The sequence below is a fragment of the Styela clava genome, chromosome 10 (assembly GCF_964204865.1).
Source record: "Styela clava chromosome 10, kaStyClav1.hap1.2, whole genome shotgun sequence".
Lineage (NCBI taxonomy): Eukaryota > Metazoa > Chordata > Ascidiacea > Stolidobranchia > Styelidae > Styela > Styela clava.
This window is the reverse complement of record NC_135259.1, coordinates 20101072-20109296: the sequence shown is the minus strand read 5'-3', so window position 1 is coordinate 20109296 and position 8225 is coordinate 20101072. Positions and strand designations below refer to the sequence as shown.

The following is an 8225-nucleotide window of genomic DNA, read 5'->3' as shown; positions in this document are numbered from 1 at the left end:
TTAATAGGAATGGACTTTATTTTTCTTTCATGCGACACAAATATTCTTTATCTGAATATGTAACGTTTATTTATAAGACTCTCGCAATGTTTCTTTAAACTATGATGAATTTCATATCCGGTTATTCATCGTTATCTAGTAGTTTGACATGTATCGCTATTATCGCTGGTGACAGGTCCAAATGGCTTCCATGAGTCACGGTGTTACGAATGGTGCTCACGTAGTTGTAACATCTGCTGCACACAAGTTGAAGGAAATGTCACTTTCAACCATGAAATCATGGATTAATTCTCAACTAGTGATTGTTTCGTGAAAGATATAAAATATATTAAAAAGGAAATAGAACAAAACTTCGGCATTTCGTCGTATTAGAAATATTTGAATTTTGAACTTTGATAATAAAGAATTCATTCTAAAACCTCCACCCTTAATATATCTAACGTAACCGGATTAGCGAGATAATGACGTGTAAGTTGAAAACGATGCAAAGTTTTTTTTTTAAAACGTTTGGAGTTAAATTTAAACCTCCACCGTTATCGATACCGGAGGCAAAGTTATCGACAATCAGTCACTGGGTCTCACTTCCAGTTGTTTGGACAACTTGTCCCGTGCGGCTAACTAACGTTTTCTTGTCAGCTCTCCAGTCAAGGCCAAGATAGCGAATGATTGGAGACATATTGGTGTCCAATAACAATCAAGGCATCCAAACCGGCCAATCCACACTGTGTAGTCAGCAGTGCATTTGCGTTCCAACACATAGGCGAACTGTTCCAGCTTGTGTGTGTGCTCATCGCGATAAGCTGATTACTCTGGTTTTGCAGGTTCGAATCCCATGTAGGGATAGTTACGTGCAAGAGGATTGCTGGACTCCTCGCCACCGTAGGGTGGTTCACGTAACCGCTAGTGGGTTACGGCCTTTTCCACCATCAAGTGCATACTTCGGAAAACAAATAACTAACTAATCCCATACCCGACATGGAATGGTAACCGGGCGAGAGGCCGTGGTGCGCCGAATGATTAGACTGTCGTGTCGGATTTCTTCTCCCCTTGGATAAATATTTAAATTCTATCCTATCATAATATACAAAACTCACTCTTGCTGTAACTCTTGCGTTTGGAAACGCAGTCCCGTCACGCGAAATGAACAATAACAATATCTGAAGGGATGTAGTTACGACCAAATTCCATCTCTTTATGGTCAAAGCGAAGTCTGGATATGACCCCGAAAGCAAAATCACAACCAAATCATAATTACCTCTGCCTTGATACGAAAGTGCAAAAGGGGCTTGTCCGGGATTTGAACCCGGGACTTCTCGCACTCTAAGCAAAAATCATACCCCTAGACCAGTGGTTCCCAAACTAGGGTTCACGGACCTTTTGGGGTCCGTGAAGCATCTTCGGAGGGTCCGCGAAACAAATCTGTAATATGACTAATAGCTGGATAATATAAAAATTGAGTGCTTAAATTTGCAAACACACACTTGCTGCTTCGCAATTACCGCTGGAGACATTGATTCTTCCTTTTCTGTTTCGATCACGCTGCCCCACTGTGATGTCACAGAGAGAATTCAATTCATGCCACCACAAGTTTACAAACTGCAGAGCCGTATCTGACGCTCACCTGTTGCACGTTTACCAAATATTGAAACAGACTTGATGTCACACATGTTACTAGAGTTGCGCTTTATATTCTTTTGTTCGTATCACTATACGGCGCATTGATTTTTTGTTGTAATCTTTTAATTTTTTAGTGCACAAGGCCGGGAATCATTGAAAAAATTGCAAGGGGTCCGTCAGGTTTGGGAACCACTGCCCTAGACCAACGAGCCAGGAGTTCATCCGGAAACCCCAACGTAACAAAGATATAAATTCTCAAGAACAACTAATCATAAGATAAGACCTTTGGTTTTGGACTTTATATGGCAGAAAAAATTACAGCAGGCGAGACTCTTATATGCAACTTGGTGCAGGGGCAGGTTTTTTCACTTTGGGTTCATGGATTCAAATCCCGAACAAGCCCTATTTTTCTTATATCAATATGTTGGAGGGATTTACTCTGTCAAACGTACTACAAGGAAAGTATTGTCTCCGTCAAACGTTAATTATCGCCTCTTGCACGCAAAGGGAGAATACCTATTTACCAAACAATTAAACAACTAATTATCGCTTTATCTTTGTTTATTTTACAATCTAATCAAGCATGATATAGATATACTCCTTGTACTCCAAGCAAAATACTATACTTCAAAAATCCGATTGACTGAATGTTATAAAGATAATTAATTACAACTTCCTTCGTTAGTTAGTTGTTCATGAAAGTCATTATAGTCAGATGACGGAACCACTTGGCTCGTTGGTCTTGGGGTATGATTCTCGCTTAGGGTGCGAGAGGTCCCGGGTTCAAATCCCGGACGAGCCCAATTTTGCACTTTCATATCAAGGCAGAGGAGGTACTTTGGTTATGAATATCGTTTTCGGGTGCAAATCCCGATTTCGTTAAGGTGTTGTTTGCTCTCCTCATTCCAAATCAGTTTTTTTTTAATGTTTTTATCAATCATTTCATCGTCTGTTTTGCCGATTAATGGAGTCAGAATAACTTAATTGTTTGATCATAAATAAATCTAATCTGGTCGTCAAGACATCGCTACGAATATTGCTCTTGTTTATATCATTAGACGGGACCTGCGTTTTTAAACGCAAGAGTTAGTGCCTGTATGTTTTCTGTATTAAATCAAGGCTGGAGCGTTCTTATATGCGTTGGAACACACATATTTGCAACTTTGAACTCCTTTAGCGCATGCGCTCCTGCGCAACAGGAGACCCGTGGGCCACAACTCGGCCCGTCAAGCCATCCAATGTGGCCCTCGTTACCACTCAGATTTTGTTTCCATTAAGCATAAGTCCCTAATCCGACAGTTTATGCTTAAAAAAACGCTTACGTGGATAAAAATACATAATATGTTTTGCTCTTATCGCTGCGTTGAATCTTTCCCCGTTTTGCGCGGTGCATTTATTGAGGCTAAGCGATAACCGCATTCTCTCCTCTTGCATTTCACGCTAATTATTTTGTGTGGCCCAGCTAAATGTCTGAAGTTGGTTATATGGCCGAAACAAATGCTGCACATCCTTGTTATAGTGTTCCTGGGTACGGTATCTTATCATTTATTTGGCATTAAGTGGTTGTCTGAGAAGAGATTTGGTTTGCTATATATTCAAGCTCTCTAACTGATCACATTTCCTCTCATCCGTTACATACAATCAATTTGCTATTACCCAAAGCATTACAATTTACAGAAAAAGATCAATTATTAGTGGCCGCAATTTCTGAGATCTGCTTAGTGATCAATGAAAATATAGGGTTGAAAATTTAATCCGAAGATCCCAACATAAACAACATTGCAAATGCTTGATAACAACATATAATTTGTATCACACCCATAAGTCTGAAAAATTAATCACCAATTCAAACTGACCAGGAGCCTTAGCAGTTGTTACAATAACGTTAGCACTGTTCCGCACAACCGTGACTTATAGAAGCCATTTGGAACTGTCACCAGCAATAAAGGCAATTTGTATACAAGTCAAACTACTAGACAACGATAACTAACCGGATTTAAGTTTAATCATAGTTGAGAAAATCATTGCGTGATATTTATAAATAACTCTTTTATCTCAAAGAATGGGAATTATCTACGCAAAAGCAAGCCCATTTTAAAGATATGTCTGTATTAACTATTTCCATGCCGGCATAAACTGGTAATCTGCAAGAGATTGCTGCAAATTATTGAGAAATTCTAAAAAATTTCCTCCTTTTCCGTGATAAATTTGAAAATCTTTTCATCTATTAAAATAAAATTTCTGAGGCGACAAAAAAGTGAACGGTCGGCCTTGAAGAGTTGCCATTCCAGTCGGAGTTTGAAAATGTGGGTCGAAATATATATTTACATTATATTAGGAATTTGTCTTGCTATGAAAATTCCGCTACTTCCCAAAACATTTATAAGTTTTTTTATCCTTCAGTGACCTTATCGGGTTCCGTGTTGATAAAGAGAATATTGTTCCAATAGAAGATGAAATTTGAACTTCTGACATATGTGCTATTTTGATGACAATGTTATATTGTTTTATTGAGTTGATAAATCGGGTTGAAAGTGACAAGACACTAATACCTCCCACGTCTTGCTTTATTCCAGGGTGGTCCAAATCCAGGCCCGCGGGCCATATTTGGCCCGCCGATTCGATATCTGTGGCCCGCGTCACATTCGGAGAGTAATTAAAAAATCGCATTTCGTGTTGTTTCGTAATAAAATTAATCAGAAAAATCTTTTGACATATTGTTACATCACTAATGTCACTGAATTGACTAGTGTTATAGCTAGCTGATGCAACTAGCGAAGCTTGAATGATGTGCTTGGCTAGTCTAAATTGTTATATGGCTTTCCATCTTTTTGGTCGGGAATACATGCTAACAATATAGGCAACATAGAAAACTAAAAATCAAATATGGATTCCATTATCCTTGAATGGCTATGTCTGTTAACTATGTGTTTGCACAATAAAAGTGTTTGTTTCGTATCGCACTGTTTACCTATTTATGGCACTATTGTGGCCCGCGAACAAAGCAAAAATGAATTTGTGGCACGCGGAGCTCACAACTTTGGACCACCCTGCTTTGTTCCATCTACGAATTCTAACAAATCTTTGTGTTCATTCATCTTCTATAAACAAATAATGTATAAATAGAAATTAAAACGTGGCAGATCACACACTAAATCAAAATAATGTCAAATTGATAAAACCTGTTCAAATACCTAATAGATTATTGATCACAGTATGCTCTTTGTCCTGTGTATTGTACAAGAGTTTATTTGTATATTTTATGTCTGTTGTCCTACTATAACGCAGCAGTCCTAAACTGCAGTTATACTTGTTGGGGTACATGTCCACATCTGTGTCTTAGGCCAGTAAGGTCTTGAACATGTATCCCGTCTCTTTTATACCGTTTAACTATTATGCAGATACTGTTACATTTTTGAGGCAAATAAACATACATACATACATGCTAACTGTATATCTAATTCACTAACGAAACTAGAGTACGGTTTGTTTATTTTTAACTTGAACTATTCAGGAAGTTTGATTGTTACCGGTTGCCAATCAAGATTATCGTCAGAAGTTTGTGAAAGCCGTTAATTCTGAACTATTTATGAAATGTTCAATCATCTTTGATATGAAAATATTAATTGCTACTCATATATTATAAGACTTGAGTAAGCACGAAAGAATCACAATACACAACATGGCGTTATAAGTAAATATGATGCAATGGCCTAATTTGGGGGAGTACAACCTTTAATACAAGAGGGCCATATACAAATAAGGGTAGGAAACCGCGGGCCACAACTTAATTTAACATAGGCTTTCTAGTAGTTGCAGGTACAAAAAACATTGTAACGTAATAGGCATAAATAATAAATTTGACTCATGTATAGGGTTTGAAACGCAAAGGGATTGGAATTACTCGCATGTACCTGATGAAACTAAATTAAAAAATCGTTTCGCATGCCGCATATCATTCAAAATTTGCACTTCTTTGTGGGCCACAATTGGCCCGCAGGTTGCACACCTCGGCCTAATTGACCTCACAAAAACACCAGTGCCAATGAGCATTCGAACCCTACATATCCATATGCTGATTGAAAAAGTGACTTTAAATTAGAAGCGTGAAATTTAATTACGCAACATGTCACACGACTTCATGTACTTTTTTATATCAGGAAGAGGAGTAATATACCATTCAATATGGAACATATAGTGTCAAACCAGACATCCATAGGATTCATAGAAAAAATCAGCAATACAGGTGAAAGCTACAACCGGTCCAATAACTTGGATGACATAAATACGACTATATTTTATATGGGTAACAAGTACAATGCGAAAGTGGGGTGCTCCCGAAGTATGCGAACCAAGATGGCGGACATCGGAACGTAACATGGTTAACAGGTTAGGGTTAGGCGATAATTTTTTTCCAATTTTCCTTATTTTAGTCCTATTATCTGTTCGAAGACTAGCCAAGAGCCTCCCGTAGTATTTATACCTAAAATTATGACCTAACCCTAACCTAGTACACATATTACATTCCGATGTCCGCCATCTTGGTTCGCATACTTCGGGAGCCCCGAAAGTGGACCTAATGTTAAAGCACGAGAAAAATCACGATTAAATCACATTTATGCTTCATTATTAAAACTATAAAGGATTTTGATTCGAATGCCTTCCACAATCATTTATTATCTGCCTAGCACTTAGCATTATGTTTTACTATTATTATACATTAATCCCAAGATGGTGAACATCGCTGTAATTTGAAATAATTGGTATCTTAATTATATACCTTCAGGGATACCCGAAGGTCAAACTAAGTAATGATATTGTGACGTAAACAGGAAAATATTGTTTGAAAACAATTTAAAAAATGTAGCATGTTGTCTGGAGTGACAAACAACAGGTCAACAGGCATCATGACAGTCACGCACGCTTTTCCAAGAACTTACATAATTATGTTGAAATGTGGCAACGCCTTTTGATCACAAAGCAGTACATAGATTTAAACAAGATAAGGTTTTTCAACACAGAAGCATTAAGCAAATACGATCCTAGATGACAAAACATGTAAAAAAACGTTTCGGAATGTCAAGAACAAGCTTGTTCAATATTTAAAAGTTGAATATTCAGTGATGTGTAGATTGTAAAATTTAGTAAATGAAAGACAGATCTTTAAATACGGAATAGGAATGGCCTAATTCCCCAATCAAACCCGGAAACACTAAAGCACGCTCTCATTTCTGAATTATATTTTACCATCACAAACAATGTTCCAATCCCCAAATCAAGCTGCAGTATTTATTATGTATAGTTTCGGCGCGTGATGTTGCCCAATTCAGAAGCGGAGAGTGGCTTTGAAAACCTATGTTTTCCGGCCCGTTAACTGTTACGATCTAACCTGGCAATTAGAAATTAGAACCCCCCTTTGAAAACTACGCTCCTATTTTAGCAGTTAGATCTTCAATGTCAAAGAAGGGAAGTTGCTTTCGTATATATTGATGTGTTTGCACGTCACCCCATTTAGTGAAACGTAGTAAGTGAAAGATAGTGGACAAAAACAGGAAATAGCAGGAGAATCACTCTATTTTTCATTTTAACCTTTTCACATTATTCTCACAATCCAGACGGCTACCAGAGAAAGATGGGGATGAGTAAAAATATTTTTGGAATAAAACTTGTATTTTTTAAATTTGTTTCTAAACATTAAGGAACAGACTGCCGGAACATGTTTAAAAGTTTTTCCCAAAAGTCATTCATAAATTTTGGAAACCTTCTCTAAAATTGTCAAAAAATTGTTAAAAATATTTTTGTAAAAACGGAGCCTGTTGTTTAGATCATGAAATTTTGTCTGAAGGTCATAATGTCATTGAATTGTTTTTGTGCTTAGTCACGATGTCTACCTATTTAACCAAAATAAGGTACCGCCTTACTCTTAAACTATTTTATCATTCCTGATTGGCGTAAAAGTAATTGTAAAGAAATGTAGAAAAGTGCGGATGTTTGGATTGACTCTTATAAATGGCATGTTATTAATGTGACATCGAGTATCGGTTGCCAACCGATAGGAAAACGAAAAAATATAAGATGAAAAAGGGCGGTGTCTGGGCGTGGTTCAGAAAGCCTTCAATAAGACAAAAATCACGCTTGTAACTTTATTATCTGTACTAATCTGCTAAATTTGATCAGTGTTTTTGTGTCAATTTCTCAAGAAAATTTGTTTTTTTTCATCTAATAGTATTGCTAATCTCTGCTGCTTTAATTTTCTGTTTGATTAACGAAAACGTCTGCGTTTTGTGACCTTGAATTAACATTTGTGTCCAAACTTTCAATAATTGTTCATTCAGGGTTGTTTAAGATATTAAATCCTGCCATTTCCGCCGTCAGAATATTTTTTAGCGCTTGGCGATCGTCTGATTTATTATGTTCATATCACATATTAATTATTGCAACATAAAATAAGTCCCATGCAACAGCAGTTTCAAAACGAGGGGCCCGTGGCATCCTTAAGGAGGAGGGGGCTGAGCCACATTTGAAGGGGCCGCAATGCTAGGCGCAAAACTGAGGCATTACATTTTACTGCAGGAAGAAGAAAAAAACATTTTTCTAGTATCATTGCA

General features: G+C 37.3%; 1 non-coding gene across 1 annotated transcript; it reads left to right on the top strand.

Moving 5' to 3' along the window:
* Positions 1 to 2347: 2347 nt before the first annotated feature.
* Positions 2348 to 2419, top strand: Trnap-agg (transfer RNA proline (anticodon AGG)). The gene has a single exon. It is a non-coding gene; the product is annotated as a tRNA-Pro (tRNA).
* The last annotated feature ends 5806 nt before the right edge of the window (positions 2420 to 8225 follow it).